The following is a 24,369-nucleotide window of genomic DNA, read 5'->3' on the forward strand; positions in this document are numbered from 1 at the left end:
AAACTAAATAGTTTAGAGAATGTGTCGGTTGTTATATGCAAATGGTGGCGAATTGAGCTAGCAGAAAATGGAGAGTTCATCATCTGATGAGCCTCAATATATTCAATTGCATATTGTTCTCGGGGAAATCCACGATGCAATAATCAACGAGATTTTTAAATATACTAGCACCTCTTATCCAAATCAGTTGAGTTGTTAGCATAAAACGGCCACTTTTCAAGCTATAAATATTGATTTTAGTAGTACCACTTTATATTTTGGGAGGAAAAAACTACCATATTTTGTCGAAATTTTCGCAAAAGACACTAAACCACCGCTTAACACGAATTGACAGGAGACTATGCCCACATGTAATGCTAATGTGGCAGAAATTACCGGGTCCTACATGTCAGCGTTTAAAAAAAAAACAAAAAGTCAAGATCTCTCATTCAGTCCTGGTCCTCGCCGGAGTATGACGTCGCGGGACCACGTCTCCCCTCTCCGTCCTCAACCTACATGTCGATGGAATCGAAGCAGGATCATCAAATCGCAGACGCTGACCTGGTCTTCACCGGCTACGACCTCAGCTGTCGTCATCGATTTGCCATCGCCGACCGACCGTGACCACCATCGCTCCAGAGGTAGTATGCCTTTTACCTTCTCCGACGCCTTCCTCGCCCTCCACGACCTTGCAGCGGAGCGATGCCGGTGATTTTTTTTTTCCGTGGTTCCGCCATGGTTGCTCATGGAGGTCGGAGACGCAAGGTCCACCGCGCGTTTCGGGTCCCTCCAGCGGCACGCCGCCTGGTCCCTGTATCACCTTTTTTTAAAGCATCCGCGCGCGCGACTTAATTTCCTTTGCTTTATTAAAAAAAAATCTTAATAACGAACAAAGTTGGTTGGCGCGCGCATCGGAGATTTGTTTCTTTTGTATGAATGAATGAATTGGCGGGGGACGTTTGGTTTGTCGAGACAAATAAATAGGAAAGCGTGGCCGGGTGGAGTGGAGCATGATGATGAGGTTGGTTTCGCGAGGAGATACTAGTAATTAAGGCATTGATTGATTGATTGATTAGCGAGGAGAAAAGGTGAGTTTTTGTTGGAGACAAACAGCGAACGCATGGATTCCCGGCCGGCCGCGTACATTAAGTCACGCGCCAATAAATGATGATGAATTACGTACTACAAGTCACGCGCGAGAGAAACAAAAGGATATCACGTACCCTATGCGCGGCGCACGTGAGCAGTTAACTACTCCGTCGATGAGTCGTTCGCAGTAGGACTGGATCCAAGCCCAACACGTGCAGTGAGCACATCGTATCGTAGGTGGCCTGGCAACACGACCCACCACGCGCGCGCACGTGTCGTCAACGCGTACCCGTACGTACTTCGGATACAACGGCCACACGCTGCCGTACGCCGGCACGGGCATCACGTACACGAGCATGTTCGAGGCGCAGCTGGACTCGGTGTACTCGGCGATGAAGAAGCTCGGGTTCGAGGACGTGGAGATCCTCGTCGGGGAGACCGGGTGGCCGACCAAGGCGATGGACGGGCAGGTCGGCGTGAGCCCGGCCGAGGCGGCGGAGTACATCCGGTACCTCATCGGCGAGGTCGGCTCCGGGTCCGGCACGCCGCTCATGCCCAAGCGGACGTTCGAGACCTACATCTTCGCGCTGTTCAACGAGGACCTCAAGCCTGGGCCCGTCGCCGAGCGCAACTTCGGCATGTTCCAGCCGGACTTCACGCCCATGTACGACGTCGGCATCATGAAGAAAGACACGGTACGTAATTAACCGAGCGCTACCTTGGCGACGACGAGCACATACGCTGCCTCTCTCTCAACAAGTTGTGTTCTCAATTTCTCATGCATGTGCCATGCAGGTCAAGACGACAGCGCCCGCGCATGACTCGGACGCCGCGGCGCCTCCAGAGTCCAGCAGCGCGGCAGCGTCAGCGCCTGCGCCGGCAGAGGATAGATCGAGCGGCGGCGCGACCTCTCCGGCTCCATCCGAGGACGAATCAACCGACAAGACACTGGTTTGTGCTTCGTGCCATATCCCATATATATGATGCTCCACTTCTCTCGGTTAAATTTATAAGCCTTCAACGGCCACCGAGTCCAACCAGCTATCCTCCACCAGCTATCCACGAGTAGGAGGCCCCGCCACCGCCATGCATCAACTGCACGTGCTAGGCCCGGCGGCGACCACCGGCGGTGGCGAGGAGGGAAGAGGACGGGGTAGAGCTAGGGTTTTTTGTTCGCCCAATGAGAGCAACTCGGAATGCCAAAGGAGAGTCCGTAGCTCATTTCCTTCTCTCGGATCTTGACAGAACAATTGCATCGATTTGCAGGAGGAGGCAGAAGGAGGTGAGGCTCCGTCGTCACCCAAGAGCAAGTCGGCGGACGGCAACTCGTTGGTGGACGACAACTCGTCAGAGGCAGCTGCCAAGGTATAGTTATTGTTCTTTTTTAGAGAGAAAGGCTGGAGTTTTTGTTCATACTCCATTAATATGTCTTTACAAAGCAATTAATGCTTCAAGTAACATTGGGTTAGGGTCAAGAAACTGAATTTTAGAGAAAACAAAACAATTCATAGTATATGCTGGAACAGCACGCAGGACTGGTTTCACTAGAATTCTCTTACTACCAGATTTTGATATACCTTGCAACCCTGCATCTTATCTCAAGCTCTTTCTAGATTGTATTTAAAGTCTCCATACCAACCATGGTGGCCAGCCAAAATACTTTTCGTTTAGGGCTTCAACTTCAGTTGCTTCAGAAAAACTACTTCTGAGTACACTTAAGTTGAACAATAGCTAATACGTGCTTGTTGCTTTTTTTTTACCTTCCCAGGCTGGTGACAACGGCAAAGGAAGTAGTGAGAAAACAAATCCTGAAGAAGGCGGTGCAACACCACCGCCATCTGGAGCTGCTTCGAAAGCAACCACATTTATATTCCACGTCTCTTGGGTCCTTGCAGTTGCACTGCCTCTGGTTATGCATGTATAGATTCCTTCAATTTCAATCATGTTAATACTTTAGAGGGTATGTTGCATTTAAGAAAAGCGGGGACAGAGCCTCAATCTTTCAGTTGAAACAAGTAGTCTAGATAATTAAAGAACATTTGGATGAAAACAAAGATTACCTACCAACAACAGTACAACCGACCTTCACATGAAAAAGATGTCGGGTTTACGACGATCGAACCTTCTGCAATGACCACCCTACACATTTGATCGTCTACACCTGGACCTCGAAGGTAGCTTTGACTGCAAAACAATTTGCGAGATATCAAAAGGCCTATCGTACATGAAGAATCGGCTACCAAAACCCATGTAGAACCCTGCTCAATTTTCCACTATCCTCGTTGCCAAACATATTTCCGGCCAAATGGATCCAATTTAGCCGTTGTGGCATCCAAGCGCGACAAGCCCACGTCAGGCCCCACTCCAAAGTTAGTGCCAATACAATGCCTCGAAGAGTACCTGTGACTCATGAAATGTTGTTTGCTTTTAAAGAGGGAACACTGGTTTTCGCTGGAACTTCCATGACACGAGGAGAGAGAGCCAACAATCACCAATGTCTTCAACAAGGTTTGTAACGCCTACATGCATTGTTCGTCCCTTTTTTCGAGAATGTTTGTCCGTCTCTTCAAGTTCCCATCATGGCCTCCCCGATGCACCGACCACCTCGAATGAAGTCATTCCTATAATTTCCACTAGACATATCGCTGAACTAGACCTACAAACAAGGTGCTAGAGCAACACCACTTATTCGCACATGAACATGTCACCTTGTACCCTTGGTGTCGAAGACAAGACATAAGAAAATATGGCCGAGGAAGCCTAACAAGTAGCGCAGCCTAACAAGTAGCGTAGTACAAGATAGACAACAAGCTTTTTAGGACGCGCCCCCCGCGCACCCTAGAGGGACCCAGTTAGGGCTTGTCGTGGCTATGCATTTATCTAGGTCCATTCGCTCGTCCATAGATCATCGTGGATCTATGCTACTAATAAGAAATGAAGAACATCGAATAACGGGAAAAAATAGGAATTGATAAGATAAATAATAGATGTATTTATTTGTTCCATTATGTTTTTTTTCGATTTTTTTTCGATAAAGGGAATATATTAATATCAAGAAGATACCAATTACACCCAGCCTCTGCAACAACGCACCACCCTAATGGTACTATGGATGCACACAGCCAAAAACAAGAAAAGAAAACTAAGAAAGAAAAGTCCCGCTACAGTATCTCGGGCCTAACAACAGCAATACATCCACCGCCAAGACAACACCTGAATTACAGACTAGTCCCCACTCTCAAAACAAATGCCTCCACCAAGGACATTGTCAGGCACAACCAATTAAGGCCAGACCTTGGGTTTTCACCCTGAAAGGTAGGACTCTGCACTTCACCTGTGTTGTTGCCCCCACTTTCATACCGCTGCTGTGAAGCCCGGAACACCAAGCAAGTCCCTCAACATCGCAAAGACTTCAACCTCATTTAGCTAGTCCTCCCCTCCGGCCTTCATGAAATTCTCTTCTTCCGACTTTCATCATGGATCCATAGTCACTTGATGTCAATCAAAGAAAAAGAGCTTCGCGCCGCTCCCTCCAAAACCAATCGGTCGGAATAAAAACATGGGTGCGCACGACCGAATACCTCCGATCCAACAAACTCCAGGCAAAAGCACTGTTACATTCATCGGCGGAGCCTTCCGGAACTCAACACTCCGGCCGGATCACGAGTTCGAGGCCTCCGGTAGGTCCTCCTCTTCACGCAAGAGAGGCCCTAGGACCGCCGCCTTTATTCAGGTCGGACCCCCACGTCGGCGACCATCCTGGGCTGGCCACTCCAACCCTCCACCGGCGACACCATCGCCGGCTTCCAAGCTCCTCCATCTCGCCGCCGGAACGAGAAGGTTAGCGATAGTTGCTTGACGATGCCTTCAACAAGATAACGGCGCAGACGTCGCCATCGCCCGCCATGACCGGAGTCGGCACGGTTTTCACCGACTACTATGCCTCCCCGTCTCGCTGCCGGCGCTGAAAGTGGGATGAAAAATCCAACACAGCCAGCCTGGCCGACTGCCTTCGGTGGATGAAGTCAGCCACCACCACCATGCCCGGGCCGAAGACCCGGACGTCCTCAAGCCGCGAAGAAGACCCGGCGAAACCTCCTCGTGCCATTGACGAGACGTAGCCGCGATGGATCGCGATCCGAACCTCCGGCCCGGATCCAACCACACCGCAGCCAACATCCGCCGCCGGCCGCCGGAGATCCGCCGGCCACCGCCATCCCGCTGCGTTCAGTCGACGGAGGAGGAGGGTGTAGGCCGCCGCCCCCACACGCTCCCGCAGCCCGCGCTGCGCTCTGCCGACCTTTGTTCCATTATGTATTTCTTCTATTCAATGGGATGTCACCTGTTACATATTTACTAGAACTCTAGAGATCATCGTCTACTACAAATCTACATCCCTCCTTGTACTTCTATATATACCCCACGAGGGTCACCACAATAAACATATATTAGGCTCTATATTTTCTACATGTGTATCAATGGCCGCGGCTGAGATCTCGGGCAATGCGCTGGAGCTCTGGCGCAAGGATGGCTCTCGCCAGTACACTTCTGGAGCTAGAAGACACGGCTCCTCAATATAAATATGGGACAACAACATATAGCAGAATATAAATATAAGCCATGAATTTCAGCCTGTTTTTGTTTTTTCTCCTCCAAATTAAATTGGACAGAGGCTTTAAGGAAAATTGCAACACAGAAACTCATTTTACCTTGTAAATTAATGGGTCGATGAAGTTCCAAAATCGTACAGCTGCTGCTGCTTGCTGTTGTTGCTCCTTGCCACTGCCCTTCCTTTGTTGCTGCCACTTCTGCCTTGCTGCCTCTACTTGCCATCATTCCTTTGCCGCCGCTTGCCTCCCAGCCACCGGCTAGCTAGCCCATCGCGCGCCTAGGCTTTCTTCCACGGGCCACCAGAAACGTAAGAGACGACAGCTCGGTGAAGAAGAGATTTAGAGCATCTCCAGTCGCGTCTCCCAAACCGGTCCCCAAAGGGATTTGGGCGCGCCGGACAAAAAATTTTTCCAGCCACGCGCTCCAAAGCCTCTTTTTGTCCGGCGCGGCCTGATACGGTGTCCAGCGCCCCGAGCCCGTCCCCGCTACACATGGGACGCTCCGGGCACGCCGGACACAATGAAAAGCGAGGCGTGATACGTCTCCGACGTATCGATAATTTCTTATGTTCTATGCCATATTATTGATGATACCTACATGTTTTATGCACACTTTATGTTACAAGTTGAAAGCAACCGCTGAAACTTAATCTTCCTTTGTGTTGCTTCAATACCTTTACTTTGATTTATTGCTTTATGAGTTAACTCTTATGCAAGACTTATTAATACTTGTCTTGAAGTACTATTCATGAAAAGTCTTTGCTTTATGATTCACTTGTTTACTCATGTCATTACCATTGTTTTGATCGCTGCATCCACTACATATGTTTACAAATAGTATGATCAAGGTTATGATGGCATATCACTTCAGAAATTATCTTTGTTATCGTTTTACCTGCTCGGGACGAGCAGGAACTAAGCTTGGGGATGCTTGATACGTCTCCGACGTATCGATAATTTCTTATATTCTATGCCATATTATTGATGATACCTACATGTTTTATGCACACTTTATGTCATATTCGTGCATTTTACGGAACTAACCTATTAACAAGATGCCGAAGTGCCGGTTCCTGTTTTCTGCTGTTTTTGGTTTCAGAAATCCTAGTAACGAAATATTCTCGGAATTGGACGAAACGAAGACCCAGGGGCCTATTTTTCCACGGAGCTTCCAGAAGACCGGAGAACATTCGAAGTGGGGCCACGAGGTGGCGACACCACGTGGCGGCATGGCCCAGGGGGGGCCCGCGCCGCCCTATGGTGTGGCCCCCTTGTCTGGCCCCCGACTCTGCCCTTCCGCCTACTTAAAGCCTCCGTCGCGAAACCCCTGATGGGAAAAACCACGATACGGAAAACCTTCCAGAGCCGCCGCCATCGCGAAGCCAAGATCTGGGGGACAGGAGTCTCTGTTCCGGCACCCTGCCGGAGCGGGGAAGTGCCCCCGGAAGGCTTCTCCATCGACACCGCTGCCATCTCCACCGCCATCTTCATCACCGCTGCTTGCTCCCATGAGGAGGGAGTAGTTCTCCATCGAGGCTCGGGGCTGTGCCGGTAGCTATGTGGTTCATCTCTCTCCTATGTGCTTCAATACAATAATCTCATGAGCTGCCTTACATGATTGAGATTCATATGATGATGCCTGTAATCTAGATGTCATTATGCTAGTCAAGTGAGTTTTACTTATGTGATCTCCGGAGACTCCTTGTCCCACGTGTGTAAAGGTGACAGTTGTGTGCACCGTGTGGGTCTCTTAGGCTATATTTCACGGAATACTTATTCACTGTTGAATGGCATAGTGAGGTGCTTATTTATATCTCTTTATGATTGCAATGTGTTTGTATCACAATTTATCTATGTGCTACTCTAGCAATGTTATTAAAGTAGTTTATTCCTCCTGCACGTGTGCAAAGGTGACAGTGTGTGCACCGTGTTAGTACTTGGTTTATGCTATGATCATGATCTCTTGTAGATTGCGAAGTTAACTATTGCTATGATAATATTGATGTGATCTATTCCTCCTACATATGCATGAAGGTGACGAGTGTGCATGCTATGCTAGTACTTGGTTTAGTCTTTTGATCTATCTTACACTAAAGGTTACTAAAATATGAGCATTATTGTGGAGCTTGTTAACTCCGGCATTGAGGGTTCGTGTAATCCTACGCAATGTGTTCATCATCCAACAAGAGTGTAGAGTATGCATTTATCCGTTCCGTTATGTGATCAATGTTGAGAGTGTCCACTAGTGAAAGTATAATCCCTAGGCCTTGTTCCTAAATATCGCTATCGCTTGCTTGTTTACTGTTTTCTTTGCGTTACTACTTGCTGCATTACTACTGCTTATTACTTGTCCTGGGCAAAGCACTTTTACTGGTGTTGTTGCTACTACTTATTCATACCACCTGTATTTCACTATCTCTTCGCCGAACTAGTGCACCTATTAGGTGTGTTGGGGACACAAGAGACTTCTTGCTTTGTGGTTGCGGGGTTGCATGAGAGGGATATCTTTGACCTCTTCCTCCACGAGTTCGATAAACCTTGGGTATCCACTTAAGGGAAACTTGCTGCTGTTCTACAAACCTCTGCTCTTGGAGGCCCAACACCGTCTACAAGAATAGAAGCTCCCGTAGACATCAAGCACTTTTACGGCGCCGTTGCTCGGGGAGGAAAGGTAAAAAGGCACTCATACTCTGGTTCCGGGTAACAGTACTTTTACGGCACCATTGTGTACGTGCTCGAAGATATTTCCTTTAGATCCTGCAATTGCATCTTTTTGTTTCTTGTTTACACTAGTTTGGCATAATGGACAACAATGAGCTTCTTATTCTATTTCCTGATTTAAAACATGGATTGTTTGATGCGAAAATTAAAAAACCTATGAAATCTTATTTGCATGCTGGTAGTAATATTAGTATGAACGCTTTGAACACCATTGTTGATAATAATATAGAAAGCTCTAAGCTTGGGGAAGCTGGTTTTCATGATCTTTTTAGTCCCCCAAGCATTGAGGAGAAAATTTTCTTTGATGATACTTTGCCTCCTATTTCTGATGATTATAATGATAGTGGTCTTTTGGTACAACCTACTATGGAGAGTAAATTTTGTTGTGATTATACTATGCCTCCTACACTTGATGAGAATAATAATGATAGCTACTTTGTTGAATTTGCTCCCACTATAACTAATAAAATTGATTATGCTTATATGGAGAGTAATAATTTTATGCATGAGACTCATGATAAGAATACTTTATGTGATAGTTATATTGTTGAGTTTGCTCATGTTGCTACTGAAAGTTATTATGAGAGAGGAAAATATGGTTGTAGAAATTTTCATGTTACTAAAATGCCTCTCTATGTGCTGAAATTTTTGATGCTACGCTTGTTTTATCTTCCTATGCTTGTTACTTTACTCTTCATGAACTTGTTTATTTACAAGATTCCTATGCATAGGAAGCATGTTAGACTTAAATTTGTTTTGAATTTGCCTCTTGATGCTCTCTTTTGCTTCAAATACTATTTCTTGCGAGTGCATCATTAAAACTGCTGAGCCCATCTTAACGGCTATAAAGAAAGAACTTCTTGGGAGATAACCCATGTGTTATTTTGCTACAGTACTTTGTTTTATATTTGTGTCTTGGAAGTTGTTTACTACTGTAGCAACCTCTCCTTATCATGTTTTTGTGCCAAGTAAAGTCTCTATGGTAAAGTTGATGCTAGATTTGGATTGCTGCGCAGAAACAGCATTGCTGTCTGTCACGAATCTGGGTCTAATTCTCTGTAGGTAACTCAGAAAATTATGCCAATTTACGTGAGTGATCCTCAGATATGTACGCAACTTTCATTAGTTTTGAGTTTTTCCATTTGAGCAAGTCTGGTGCCATTTTAAAATTCGTCTTTACGGACTGTTCTGTTTTTGACAGATTCTGCCTTTTATTTCGCATTGCTTCTTTCTGTGTTGGGTGGATTTCTTTGTTCCATTACCTTCCAGTAGCTTTGAGCAATGTCCAGAAGTGTTAAGAATGATTGTGTCACCTCTGAACATGTGAGTTTTTGATTATGCACTAACCCTCTAATGAGTTTGCTTAAAGTTTGGTGTGGAAGAAGTTTTCAAGGGTCAAGAGAGGAGGATGATATACTATGATCAAGGAGAGTGAAAGCTCTAGGCTTGGGGATGCCCCGGTGGTTCACCCCTGCATATTTCAAGAAGACTCAAGCGTCTAAGCTTGGGGATGCCCAAGGCATCCCCTTCTTCATCGACAACATTATCAGGTTCCTCCCCTGAAACTATATTTTTATTCCGTCACATCTTATGTACTTTACTTGGAGCATCTGTTTGTTTGTTTCTATTTTTGTTTGTGTTTGAATAAATTGGATTACATCATGCTTATGCATTAAAGAGGAGTCCATTATCTGTTGTCCATGTTGTCCCGGTATGGATGTCTAAGTTGAGAATAATCAAAAGCGAGAAATCCAAAATGCGAGCTTTCTCCTTAGACCTTTGTACAGGCGGCATGGAGGTACCCCATTGTGACACTTGGTTAAAACATGTGCATTGCAAAGATCCGGTAGTCCAAGCTAATTAGGACAAGGTGCGGGCACTATTAGTATACTATGCATGAGACTTGCAACTTGTAAGATATAACTTTCATAACTCATATGCTTTATTACTACCGTTGACAAAATTGTTTCATGTTTTCAAAATAAAAGCTCTAGCACAAATATAGCAATCGATGCTTTCCTCTTTGAAGGACCATTCTTTTTACTTTTATGTTGAGTCGGTTCACCTATTTCTCTCCACCTCAAGAAGCAAACACTTGTGTGAACTGTGCATTGATTCCTACATATTTGCATATTGTACTTGTTATATTACTCTATGTTGACTATTATCCATGAGATATACATGTTACAAGTTGAAAGCAACCGCTGAAACTTAATCTTCCTTTGTGTTGCTTCAATACCTTTACTTTGATTTATTGCTTTATGAGTTAACTCTTATGCAAGACTTATTAATACTTGTCTTGAAGTACTATTCATGAAAAGTCTTTGCTTTATGATTCACTTGTTTACTCATGTCATTACCATTGTTTTGATCGCTGCATCCACTACATATGTTTACAAATAGTATGATCAAGGTTATGATGGCATATCACTTCAGAAATTATCTTTGTTATCGTTTTACTCGCTTCGGGACGAAGCGAACTAAGCTTGGGGATGCTTGATACGTCTCCGACATATCGATAATTTCTTATGTTCTATGCCATATTATTGATGATACCTACATGTTTTATGCACACTTTATGTCATATTCGTGCATTTTCCGGAACTAACCTATTAACAAGATGCCGAAGTGCCGGTTCTCGTTTTCTGCTGTTTTTGGTTTCGAAATCCTAGTAACGAAATATTCTCGGAATTGGACGAAACGAAGACCCGAGGGCCTATTTTTCCACGGAGCTTCCAGAAGACCGGAGAACATTCGAAGTGGGGCCACGAGGTGGCGACACCACGTGGCGGCGCGGCCCAGGGGGGGCCCACGCCGCCCTATGGTGTGGCCCCCTCGTCTGGCCCCCGACTCTGCCCTTCCGCCTACTTAAAGCCTCCGTCGCGAAACCCCTGATGGGAAAAACCACGATACGGAAAACCTTCCCGGAGCCGCCGCCATCGCGAAGCCAAGATCCGGGGGACAGGAGTCTCGTTCCGGCACCCTGCCGGAGCGGGGAAGTGCCCCGGAAGGCTTCTCCATCGACACCGCTGCCATCTCCACCGCCATCTTCATCACCGCTGCTGCTCCCATGAGGAGGGAGTAGTTCTCCATCGAGGCTCGGGGCTGTGCCGGTAGCTATGTGGTTCATCTCTCTCCTATGTGCTTCAATACAATAATCTCATGAGCTGCCTTACATGATTGAGATTCATATGATGATGCCTGTAATCTAGATGTCATTATGCTAGTCAAGTGAGTTTTACTTATGTGATCTCCGGAGACTCCTTGTCCCACGTGTGTAAAGGTGACGAGTGTGTGCACCGTGTGGGTCTCTTAGGCTATATTTCACGAGAATACTTATTCACTGTTGAATGGCATAGTGAGGTGCTTATTTATATCTCTTTATGATTGCAATGTGTTTGTATCACAATTTATCTATGTGCTACTCTAGCAATGTTATTAAAGTAGTTTATTCCTCCTGCACGTGTGCAAAGGTGACAGTGTGTGCACCGTGTTAGTACTTGGTTTATGCTATGATCATGATCTCTTGTAGATTGCGAAGTTAACTATTGCTATGATAATATTGATGTGATCTATTCCTCCTACATATGCATGAAGGTGACGAGTGTGCATGCTATGCTAGTACTTGGTTTAGTCTTTTGATCTATCTTACACTAAAGGTTACTAAAATATGAGCATTATTGTGGAGCTTGTTAACTCCGGCATTGAGGGTTCGTGTAATCCTACGCAATGTGTTCATCATCCAACAAGAGTGTAGAGTATGCATTTATACTGTTCGTTATGTGATCAATGTTGAGAGTGTCCACTAGTGAAAGTATAATCCCTAGGCCTTGTTCCTAAATACGCTATCACCTGCTTGTTTCTTGTTTTCTTTGCGTTACTACTGCTGCATTACTACTGCTTGTTACTTGTCTCGGGCAAAGCACTTTTACGGTGTTGTTGCTACTACTTATTCATACCACCTGTATTTCACTATCTCTTCGCCGAACTAGTGCACCTATTAGGTGTGTTGGGGACACAAGAGACTTCTTGCTTTGTGGTTGCGGGGTTGCATGAGAGGGATATCTTTGACCTCTTCCTCCTCGAGTTCGATAAACCTTGGGTATCCACTTAAGGGAAACTTGCTGCTGTTCTACAAACCTCTGCTCTTGGAGGCCCAACACTGTCTACAAGAATAGAAGCTCCCGTAGACATCAAGGCGAAGAGACGCAGGCCCGACGCGTCAGCGGCTCGGAAGCCTAAAACCCCGTCGCCCGCCTTTGGTCAAGCGACGTTAATAGCGTCCCAGATTTCCCAGGCGACGCAGGGACGCGTCTCGTCGTGCATAGCCGCGTGGCTGTCCGCGCCGGCGTTTATTGCGTCCAACGACCCGCTGCCGCTTCGCCTGCCGCAGCTGTACATTAAGAGCGCCCTTGCGGGTTCTTGTTCATCCCAATCTCTCGCCGCTCCCAAATCTTCTCCTCGCCGCTACAACCGCTACCCAATGTCGTTGTCCTCCCGTAAGATCGCCGCGGCGAACGGCTTCGGCCGTGGCAGCCTCACCGTGCCGGAGGCGCGGGCGCTGTACCGCGCGGGATATCCCGTCCCGCCAGAGATGCGCCTGCCAAGCAGCGGCGGGTGGAGGATGGCCGTCAAGGGCATAGGCGTCCCGCCGCCGCCAGGCACGGAGCGTTGGAGGGACTCCATCAGGGCCCGGCGGTCTGCACTCACCGCCGACGAGTGGGCCGATCCGACCTGGGCGGCCAGCAGCAACGACGCCTGGTGGGTCGCCTACTTCCAGGCGCAGTACGACATGGAGATGAACAACACCACCGGCCTCGTCGGCCGGCCGAACAGCTGGAACAAGGACGGGCGCGTCCTGTTCTGGGGCGTTCCGGGGCGCACCCTGGAGAACGTCATCGACGGCATCCGTAATGGCGCTCCAAGGTTGGAGGCGCCGTCCTCACCGCCACCGTCTCCCGCAGCACGCTGTCACTCTTCCTCGTCAGGGCCGGCCCGATCGACGCCGTCCTCGTCGCACCGCTCCGCGCCCTACACCTTCCCCAAGCGCGAGGTGAAGGAGGACCCAGAGTTCGTGACGACGCCCGTCAATCCGAGCCGCGGCGGCAGCGGTAGCCGGCAGCAGCAAAGGCGCGGTGGCGGCGCCCTCCTCATCCCGAAGCCGGAGGTGAAGGAGGAGCAGGACGACGAGGCAGCGGCGAAGGCGGCGCTGCTGGCGGAGTACGAGCGGCAGCAGCGGCTCATCGCGAGCAGCGACGACCCCGAGGACTGCCCAGGGCTGCGAGCGGCGTGCTTGGCGTCGCTGAACGACAAGGACGCCTGGAGGGGCGACCTCGACAGGGCGATCGCCATGTCCATCCGCGACACCGGGAAGCCGCTCGTGGACCTCACCGACGACGGCGAGGCTGGACCAAGCGGCCTGGTGAAGGATGACCCCGTCGACGAGCCCGACGAGCGCGTCAAGCAGGAGGTCGTCACCGACGATATGTACAACTTCCACCAGTACTACGACGTCTCTGGCCGCCGCAAGTACTTCTAGATTAGGGTTTAGTTTAAATTTAATCGAATTTCATTCGAATCTATGTAATATATGTAATATATAGCAAGTTTGGATGAATTTGCTCAAGTTTTAAATTTCTGAAATTTTGTTTGGGGGACGCGGCTGGGGAGCGACGTCCCCCAAACGCTCGATCCGGTGCCGTTTGGGGGACGGTTTGGGGGACGCGACTGGAGATGCTCTTATGCCAGATTTTAGTTCGACGAAGGAATGATCACCTTGTTCTTCATATATAGTTCAAGCTATCCCTAAAGTGCAATAGCAACCTTGAGAATATGCCCGCTTCTCAGTAATTATGTCCCTAGTAGAACTAATCCTTTTCACCCCCAATATTTTTATTTTCAAACATACACCATTCCTTTCTTTCTAATGTACATAATAAAAAAAATCACAACACAAATAGGATTTCAGGTCACGGAAAAAGGCATGCGCGTTTCATTTTCAGAACAAAGCATGCACCTTAGCTTGGTAATAGCTGAATTAAATATATTTCTTTTCATGATCCAAGAAACCCAGGGCTGGGCCTATACAACAACCTCATATCTAAAGAAATGGATTTACTGCTTTTCCCATGCATTAAGAAGCTACATAAATCTATTATGAGAACACGCATAAAAGAATTCAGTAAGGATGCATCTCTTACAATTAGAGTAGCCATGGTATAGTTAGATCAGAATGTTTAAGATCAATATAGGAAAGGGAATGACTACAAGAAAATCTGAGGGAAAATGCAAACTATTTAAAGGCTTAAGCTATAAATTTCACTCTTTGTTTATACAATGCGCTTGTCTATGATTTGCCACAGATAAAGACACTCTTACCTGACACAAATGACAACCTCAAATCCATTGGGTCACTTTGGTTGCATGAGAATGATCACAAAATGTAAAATAGTAGTAAACCTGCATATCAAGGGAAGATTCTCATATCAGACAACAAAAGAGAAAATAGTTTCATATCCATACAGCGGTATGAAGCCAGTATATATAAAGATATACAATTTTTTTAGCTAAATTAGTACTAAGCGCAACCTAATATACCTGTCAAAATTTATGAATAGTAGAAAGCAGATATGTTACTTGGACAGCCTCCCCAGCATCGTCGCTCCGGCCAGCCTCTTCCCTCGGGAGCCTCCAACTTACTATTGCAAGCACAAAAGAGTAACAAAAGGCTATCAGTTCATCCCTGAATGATGGGGGAAGAAAAAAAAGGCCCAATCAACTACTACTTCATTATATTCAGTATTACAATGACACAGTAACACACATTTGCATGGCTGGACATAGATAAGCAAACATTTAGATGTGTTAGCACCTTTACATACTCAGCCGACCAACACACTTGTGCTTGATTTCTTCAATTTTCTATGCACTTTTATTTAGTGAAAAATTATTTCTCACAACAAAAGTTTAAAGCTCGACAATGACTCAATGAGCATGTAAGACCACTCGGGTACGCAATGTCTCTCTGGGAGTCCATGCTTGATAGCCACCAGATGTCACCTGAGGCTTTCAGAGCCTGCAATAGAGAATGGGATTTTAGTTCTACAATAGACTTGTTGGATGAATTTATAATTTCCTAACACCTTTACATCTGATGATGCAACAAAAGGTTAAATCAACGGATACACACTGCAATACATTGGGCGTCTAGAATCCACAAAGACAAAACAACACTAATCATGAACAGTCAGCCATCTGCCTAGTTCAGGAGATGCTGTTTTCCAATAAAATAAATCACCATCCATGAGGTACCTCTGTATCATATATTCTCCACCGGTTCAAGATAACTATCAAATTATGTGTTTCAACAACTTATTTTATCAATGAGCGGTTAATTAATCAGAAGATGCAATATTTGACTAACCACTATGACTTTTCAAAGTTTCACAATACTCGTGGCAAGTAATTCTCTCAACATGCAAGATGTCCACCTCATCAAGCATCATTGAGCAATCATATCATGCCACCTAAGAAAATCTACCACATGATGAAAAAAAGACTAAATAGGTCATCCCACTAGCACCCATAACATATTGATTATTCGGTTTTGCTGTGTCTAAGTCAATTACAAAAAAAAATTGAGTTGCATTTTTCTGTTAAAAAAGTACCATTGCACTTTTCTGCTAGAAATGTGCAACTGGACAAAATTGCACTTTCCCCTCTCAACATGCAAGATGTCCACCTCATCAAGCATCATTGAGCAATTATATCATGCCACCTAAGAAAATCTACCACATGATGAAAAAAAAGACTAAATACGTCATCCCACTAGCACCCATAACATATTGATTATTCGGTTTTGCTATGTCTCAGTCAACTGAGATTTTCTTAAGTCTAAGTCACTTACAAAAAAGTGCTTGAGTTGCACTTTTCTGTTAAAAAAGTGCAATTACACTTTTCTGCTAGAAATGTGCAACTAGACAAAGCAACTGCAGTTGCAATTTTCTAAGGTGACTTAGACTTAAGAAAATCTCAGTCAACTGAGACATAGACACACCCTTGATTATTAACCCACTAAGGCAACCAACCAGCCACTGACGATTTCTCTTCTGCACTAATCTCGCAAATTTCCTTATTTTCCAACGACAATTTTACAGCTTGCTGCCTTAAAAAAAACGCTTCCACTTCTATTCTTTAGTAGCTCAGAAATTGAAACGGCTGACGTACACTGGTGGAAAAAGGGCCTTTGGTCGCGGTTCGCAACTGCCATTAGTCGCGGTTTCGCAACCGCGACCAAAGTAGCGCGACTAAAGCCCCCCCCTTTAGTCGCGGTTCCTTACGAACCGCGACTAAAGGCCCGTCCACGTGGGCGCCAGGCGGCCGTCGGGGCGGAGGACCTTTAGTCGCGGTTCTTCTGGCCAACCGCGACTAAAGGCCGCCGCAGGTTTAGGGTTTTAGGCCCCCCCTAAACCTGCCCCCCCCCTAAACATATTTTCTGTTTAATTTGTATATTGTTTTATTTCTTTTGTGCTTTATTGTAATTTTGAAGGAGTTTAACATATTCTACGGTACTACATATATACATGCATATGAATGTACAATTTCAAACAAATTTGAAATTAGAACCAAAAAGAATTCAAGAGGAATATACAATATATATTCAATATCATCGGATGACCATATACAAGTTTGAACAAGTTTCCATACATAATTTAATGCATGTATAGTTCTACGTCGTCGCAATGGTGTTCTCCTTTAGGATGGAGGACTTCCCTCCCGAACCATCCAGCTAGTTCCTCTTGAAGTGGTCGGAAGCGAGCTTCGGACTAAGCATCGACCGGAGGTTATTCCTCTGAGCATTGAGATCACTCGGAACGCGCTCAGAGGTGTATCTCCGGATCATCTCACAGACATAGTATCCACACAGATTGGTTCCCGGTGGCTGCATATCGCTACCATTCTTAGCCTTTGACCGCATGAAATTTAGCTCTTTCTTGAATTCACCGACCTTTGTATCTGCGAACCGTCTCCAAACCCTACGAGGCAAAGAAAATTAAATAAACAAGAGAGTTATTAGTTAATTACTTGAAGCTTAATTAGGAAATGAACGAAATAGGCCGATCGATATAGAGCGCAAATGAATGAAAACAATTACTTTTGAATCATTTGTCTCATGTCGGCCCACTCCGCCTTATCCATATCCAGAGAGTCGTGGATGAGACATTCTGATTTGTCAACTTTAATTACTAGCAGAATCCAGTGGAACCTGCGGACACGATACATGCACAGTACGTCATGCATAACTCATCGATTAGCCGGCCATATACCATGCATGGAGTAAACAAAAGAGAATGTGCTCAAGACATAAACACTCACCCAAAATGGTAAGGAAATAGAATATCACTTTTGAGTTCCTGCTTATCAAGAAACCGCCACATGTCTTTCTCCACGTCGGCGGGGTGATGCTTTAACGTATATCCATTAACGATGTGTGGGTCAATGAACCCAACATCATGGATGCTCCTTACTCTGCATTCCTTAATCTTCAATCTGCATGTATAATAGCGGACACAACAATATAGTTAGAACACATATATATATATATATATATAGTGCAGGCAATATGAACGAGATGGGGTAGAAATAAATCACTTACAGAACGTAGCAACTGATGATAGATTTGTCGAGCTCGCGCAGATTGAAAAGCTGGAACAATTCACTCAGATGAATTTGTACACAGTATTGTTTGAAGTGATGCTCATATCCAACTTCCGCATAAATATAATCTTTGGCGTTTTTATGTTTTATGTAACCCTTGTACCAGTTCAGCAGACCTTTCATTTGTGGAGGTAGATCCTCTTCCTACGCAGGCTCGACGAGAGGCCCATTCTTCACATATGTAAGTACTACCTCCTTCACTGGCGCCTCATCAAGGCCTAACAGTTCACGAAGAGTAATACCTAAGTTGGCCGCTTGTTCTCTGGCACTCGTTACAGTCAATCCCTGTGCTGCCGCGGCTTCTATGATTTCGGGGGCATCCGGACCGGCGGCTGTCACTATAAGCGGGGCAATCGATTGTTTACTTTGTTCCCCGAGCTGGGAAACAACTCGTTTCCCGCTTTGTGCACTTTGTAATTCCGCTTTATCGGCCTCCTCATTCTTCTCCTTGAATATGCGTGCCTGATTATTTAGTTCACGTGCATAGTCGTCGAGGCGGATTCTTCGCGGCTTGGGACGGTGCGTTCAAAAATGACTTAGCCCACTTCTTTTGCTCATCAGAAAATACTGGCTTGGGCTCGGGCTCTCTTTTCTTCTTGCAGGCCGCCTTCCATTTCTCTAAATCAGCAGTCGCGGCCGCCTCGACTTCCTCGGCACTACGTTCCCAAGGCCTCGTGGGGAGAGGCTTCAGTGATGGCTCCGGTACCTTTGTTTTCTTAGGTACGTAAGGGTCCGGGTTAATAATCCAGGACTGCTTCGCTTCGCTTCTTCGCCGGAGGTGGATTGGGGGCGGCGTGCGCTACCCGCCCGGGGCGGACTAGGGGCGGCGGCTGCTTACCCGCCGGAGGTGAATTGGGGCGGCGTCGGGCCGACGTGAAGGAGGTGTAGGTGAAGCACCACCACCACCACCGCCACCGCCGCCACCACCACTACCGTAGGGGGTGGACTTGTTGGCGCCTCGCACCGGAAACTTGATAAACTTCTTCGCCATAGAATGAGCCGGCGCTTGACATCTCCAAGTCTTTTCGCCCCTTCGGGTGTAGCAATGTCAATGTCCGGGTCCTCAAACCCTTGGACTATCTCCTCCACCGTGACACGAGCATTGCCATCTTGAATGGGGTTGTTGTGGTGGAGTGCTCCAGTGGTAAAGCACTGCCGATGGCTACCTTCATGGACATGTTCCCGATAGGATAATACGAGATGACATGCTTTCATCTCCTTTATATCGTCCATGGGGTAGCGAGGAGGCTCCGGTGCAGTAATTTCGACCACCGGAGGCTCCGGTGCGGTAATTTCGATCGTCGGTGCACCGGCCGGTGGGGCCTCCGTGGAAGCCACGCTGCTTCTTCTCTGCTGCTGGCTTCCGAGATCCATTGGATGATCTTCATGCTGCGCCCGAGCTGCATCTCTTTCGGCTACTAGTACACTCACGGTTTTCTTCATCACATCCATTTCTGATACCAACTGCGCCACAACATCTGCACCCCGATCCATCTTTCTCTTACGGCTTCTGTAACCGTACGGGTCATCGTTCTGGGGGAACCCTACTTTCCACGGAATGTGCCCCATGCCTCGTACACGTCCTCCGTGTTCAGGATTCTCGAGGGCTTTTGTCAGGGCGTCGTTCTCTCTGTTGAACTTGATCCTCCCCTCTTGAGCATCCCTCATTGCCTCAATAAGCTTTTGAGTGGGTTTAATTATTTTGCCCTGATAAACACACTCCCCTGTCTCCGGGTTCAGCGATCCCCCATGCCCGTACCACTAGCTTTTGGCCCTTGGGTCCCATCCCTCCGTACCTGGACGGATTCCTCGCGCCCTCAGCTCGTTCTCCATCTTCTCCCACCTAGGCTGCCAAAAGCGATACCCTCCTGGCCCCATAATATGATTGTACTCCTTCTTGGCCGCATTATCCTTATTTTTTTTCGATATTTCAAGGAACTGCTCCGATTTCTTTTGCTTCACAAATTCTGGCCAATCATGTTGCAGTTTCTCATATTGTCCTTTGAAATCCGGAGTCTTGCCCTGATTGACAAAGTCATGGGCTAGATTTTGCTTGTATTTCCGGAATGCGTTGGACATCTTAGAAAGAGCGAACTGTTTGACTAGCTTGCACCTCTCCTTGTTTTCCTGAATCTTGTTACCCTTCTCATCGTATTTGCGGTATTCCGGAGGTAGAACGAAATGTTCCATAAGCTTGTTGAAGCAATCTTTTTTGTTCTCTTATCGACAAAAGTGAAACCAAGACGTGCCTTCTTTGGCTCATTCCACTCCTGGACGGTGATCGAGACGTTGTCTCTAACAACGGCTCCGCATTGGCCGATAAACTTGGTGGCGTTCTTGCTGGGCTCCGGCGGCCTGCCGGTTGCTTCCTCGACAACCTCGATGGTGCATGTTTCTCCTGGTTTCATCGTCTTGGTTGCGCCACGCTTTGACGACGTACTCGATTTTTTCGACGATCCGGCCGAGGGCTAAAATAAGAAAGAGAGTCGCGCGCGTTAGTACACACATATTTATTCAAATCAGTTAGTTTGTATCACCAGAGGCTCAATGTATATATATACCTCGGCGCCGGAGGTGGTTGCTACTTCCAATTGAAGATCGTCGTTTATCGACGTTTCTTCGGCATCATCTTGCCGACGACGCCCTTCATCTTCACCCTCAAGGTTCAGATAAGAAGAGATATCATCTTCTTCTTGTCCGGTCGGCACATATAGAATATCGCCTTTTATGATGCCGAACATATGGTCTTCAAGGTCCGGATCATAGTTGTCCAGAATCGGGTCAGCTCTATCGTCCACCATATGTCGATCCCGAAAACATGTAGTCAAAACAAATTAATTAAGTGAAGAAGGGGGCGGTGGCGGTGGCGAAAGGGCGGTGGCAAAAGGAGGGGGCGAGGAAGGGGTGGGAGAGGGTGTCGCGGTGGATGGATGGCCGAATCAAGACGATGGGCCAACAGGGCGAAAAAGAAACTCGTGCATCCGTTTTCCTTTCATTTTTTTATAAGAAAGAAGAAGGAGAATAAACGGAAGGGAGCGGGCCGGAGACGTGGCGATGGATCCGTTTTCCGTGGCGCACCAATTAAAGCTAGCGAGGATGGATGGATCGGTCGCATTCATGCCAGCGTTGGACAGCGACGTGCGGATTCATCGGACAAGTGCCGTGGCGAGGGGGAAGGGCGACGTGAACCGGTTGGGCAAACAGAGAAGGCAACCGCCAACCGGGTGGGCACGCGCGCGGATTTTGATTTCGATTTTTCGGGAAGAGAGAGGCCCGAGAGGCGGAATGCGTTTCGTTTCGTTTCGTTTTGTTGGCTAGCTCAAAAGTCGTTTCTTCGAGAGGGTGGCAAAGAGGAGAACGCCACCATATGCATGTGCACAGCTGGAGCGTGTCTCGTCGCGGTCGGTCTTTGTGCTGCTAGCTCAACACGTTCACATCCATGTGCGAGACGGCGAAACGAAACGGCGCGCCAGTAAATTTTGGTTAATTAAGTTAATTTTTGGTTAAGTTTAAACTTATTGTATTAAGTTAAAATTAAACTTATTGTATTAAGTTTAAACTTATTGTATTAAGTTAAAATTAAACTCAAATTTTAGTTATGTTTTTTTTGTTAACTGTAGTTTTTTTTGTTAAGTCAAATTTGAGTTTCTTTTTAGTCAAATTTTAGTTTTTTTAAGTTATTTTTTCTTTCAAAATTAACAAGAAAAAAACTAAAAAAAGAAAAAAAAAAGCCCCGGCGGCCCCTTCGATCTCTCTCCTCACAGAGAGAGCAAAGCGCGTGCACCGGCCGTGCGTGCGGCAGAGGGGCGCCGGCGTGGGCTGCGTGGTGAGGGCCGGCGGCGCCCACGGCCGGGAACGGCGGCGAGCTCCGCGCGCGGGCCTACGGCGGAGGCGGACGGCGCGGTCTCGTGCGCGCGCGGCGGCGCGCGGCCGGCGTTGTCTCGTTGTGCGTGGGCGGCGACTTACGGCGGCGGCCGGGCGGAGGTGGCGGTTCGTCGGCGGCGGCGACTTACGGCGGCGGCGGTTCGTCGACGGCGTCGTCGGCGGAGGAGAGAGCTCGGAGCGCGGGCGCGGCAGCAGCCTGACGGCGTCGTCGTCTGCGAGGAGCTCTCGATCGGCGGCGTCGTCTGCGAGGAGATGAAGCGATGAAACCGCTGGTGACCCCAACCGCGACTAAAGGGTATTTTCGCCGGGTTTTCGTTTCCCGCGGAAAAATACCCTTTAGTCGCGGTTGGTGACCCCAACCGCGACCAAAGATATTTTCCAAATTACTTTTCATTTCAAAATCTGAAAAATACAAATAATATATCAAAAAATTCAGAGAAATAAAACTAATTCATTTCAAAATCTGAAAATACAAATAATATATCAAAAAATTCAGAAAAATAAAACTAATACAATTCAAATTCTTAAAAATACAAATAATATATCAAAAAAATCAGAAAAATAAAACTTATTCAATTCAAATTCTTAAAAATACAAATAATATATCAAAAAAATCAGAAAAATTAAACTAATTCAATTCAAATTCTTAAAAATACAAATAATATATCAAAAAAATCAAAAAAAATAAAACTAATTCAATTCAAATTCTTAAAAATACAAATAATATATCAAAAAAATCAGAAAAATAAAATATCAAAAAATTCTTTCTTCCCGCCACTTTCTTCCCGCCACTTTCTTCCCGCCTCTTTCTTCCCGCCTCCTGTCTTCCCGCTCCCATTTTTCCCGCCATTTGTCACTACATATAGGTAGCCCGGCTTGGCCAGCATTATCACATCTCTACAATCTCTCATCACTCTCTCATGGCTTCCACCGCACCCACTCTAACCTACCAGCGGGTGGAGGAGCTTTGCGCCTCGAACTACCCTTGCCCACCGGGCTACCGCGTCCTGCGCGGCCGGAGCCTAAGCGCCGGCGGCGTGCCGGTCCCTCCGCGTCCCTCGAGTGCCGCGCGCCGGGCGGCCGTCACGAACCACTACTACCTCGACCTCACGCCGGAGCAGCGGATGAATCCCCGCTGGCATCCCGATAACCAGCATACTTGGGACGCCTTCTTCATCAATCGGCATGAGAGGGCGCTCGCCAGGTATGAGGAGGACGGTCTGCCTCCTGGAAACTTCCACGAGGCCGGCCGTCGGCTATGGTGGTACGGCCGGACTCGCGGAGCGTCATGGACTACATCACGGCCGGCGATATCCCCCGCCTCGCGCTACCCTCGGTTCGAGCCACGAGCGCCGCCCGACGACGGTGGACGACGGCAGCGACGACGACGCCGGCAACTTAGAAGGCGACGACTACCGGTACAACGGCGGCGGCTATGAAGACTACGAGTATGCATATTATACGCCTAGGCAGGAGTATGACTAAATCACTCCAAATTTCATGTATGCAGGAGTATGACTTAGTCACTCCAAATTTCCTGTATGCACGAGTATGACTTAGTCACTCCAAATTTCATGTATGCAGGAGTATGACTTAGTCACTCCAAATTTCCTGTATGCAGGAGTATGACTGAATCACTCCAAATTTCATGTATCATCAGTGCTATCTCGAGTCAATTGAATCATTCGAAAATGGACACCAAACACATCACGGGTAATATAATTCACATGATTCATTCAACAAAGTTTGGTACAATAAATTATTACACATCATTTCTTCCCTTGTGTCCCTGCTTGCTTACGATTGTGCCGTATCCATGGAGCATCCTCATCATTTAACTTAATGCTTGGGTCGGTGTTCACTTTGAAGGGCGGAATTTCAGCAAACATATTATAATCTTCTGACATGTCTGTCTTGTCCTCCACTCCCACGATGTTTCTTTTCCCTGAAAGAACAATGTGGCGCTTTGGATCATCCCATGATGTACTGATCGTTTTCTTATCTTTCCGTTTCCTCGGTTTGCTACTCATGTCCTTCACATAGAAAACCTGAGCGACATCTTTCGCTAGGACGAATGGTTCGTCAAGGTAACCAAGATTGTTGAAATCCACCATTGTCATTCCGTATTGCTGGTCCACCTTTACCCCACCTCCTGTTAGCTTGAACCATTTGCACCGGAACAAAGGGACCCTAAAGGAGGGTCCATAGTCAAGTTCCCATATCTCCTCTATGTAACCATAATATGTGACCTTTTGCCCATTCTCGGTTGCTGCATCAAAGCGGACACCACTGTTTTGGTTGGTGCTCTTTTTATCTTGGGCGATCGTGTAAAATGTATTCCCATTTATCTCGTACCCTTGGAAAGTCG

Source organism: Lolium rigidum, chromosome 5 (genome assembly GCF_022539505.1).
Source record: "Lolium rigidum isolate FL_2022 chromosome 5, APGP_CSIRO_Lrig_0.1, whole genome shotgun sequence".
NCBI classification, from domain to species: Eukaryota; Viridiplantae; Streptophyta; class Magnoliopsida; order Poales; family Poaceae; genus Lolium; species Lolium rigidum.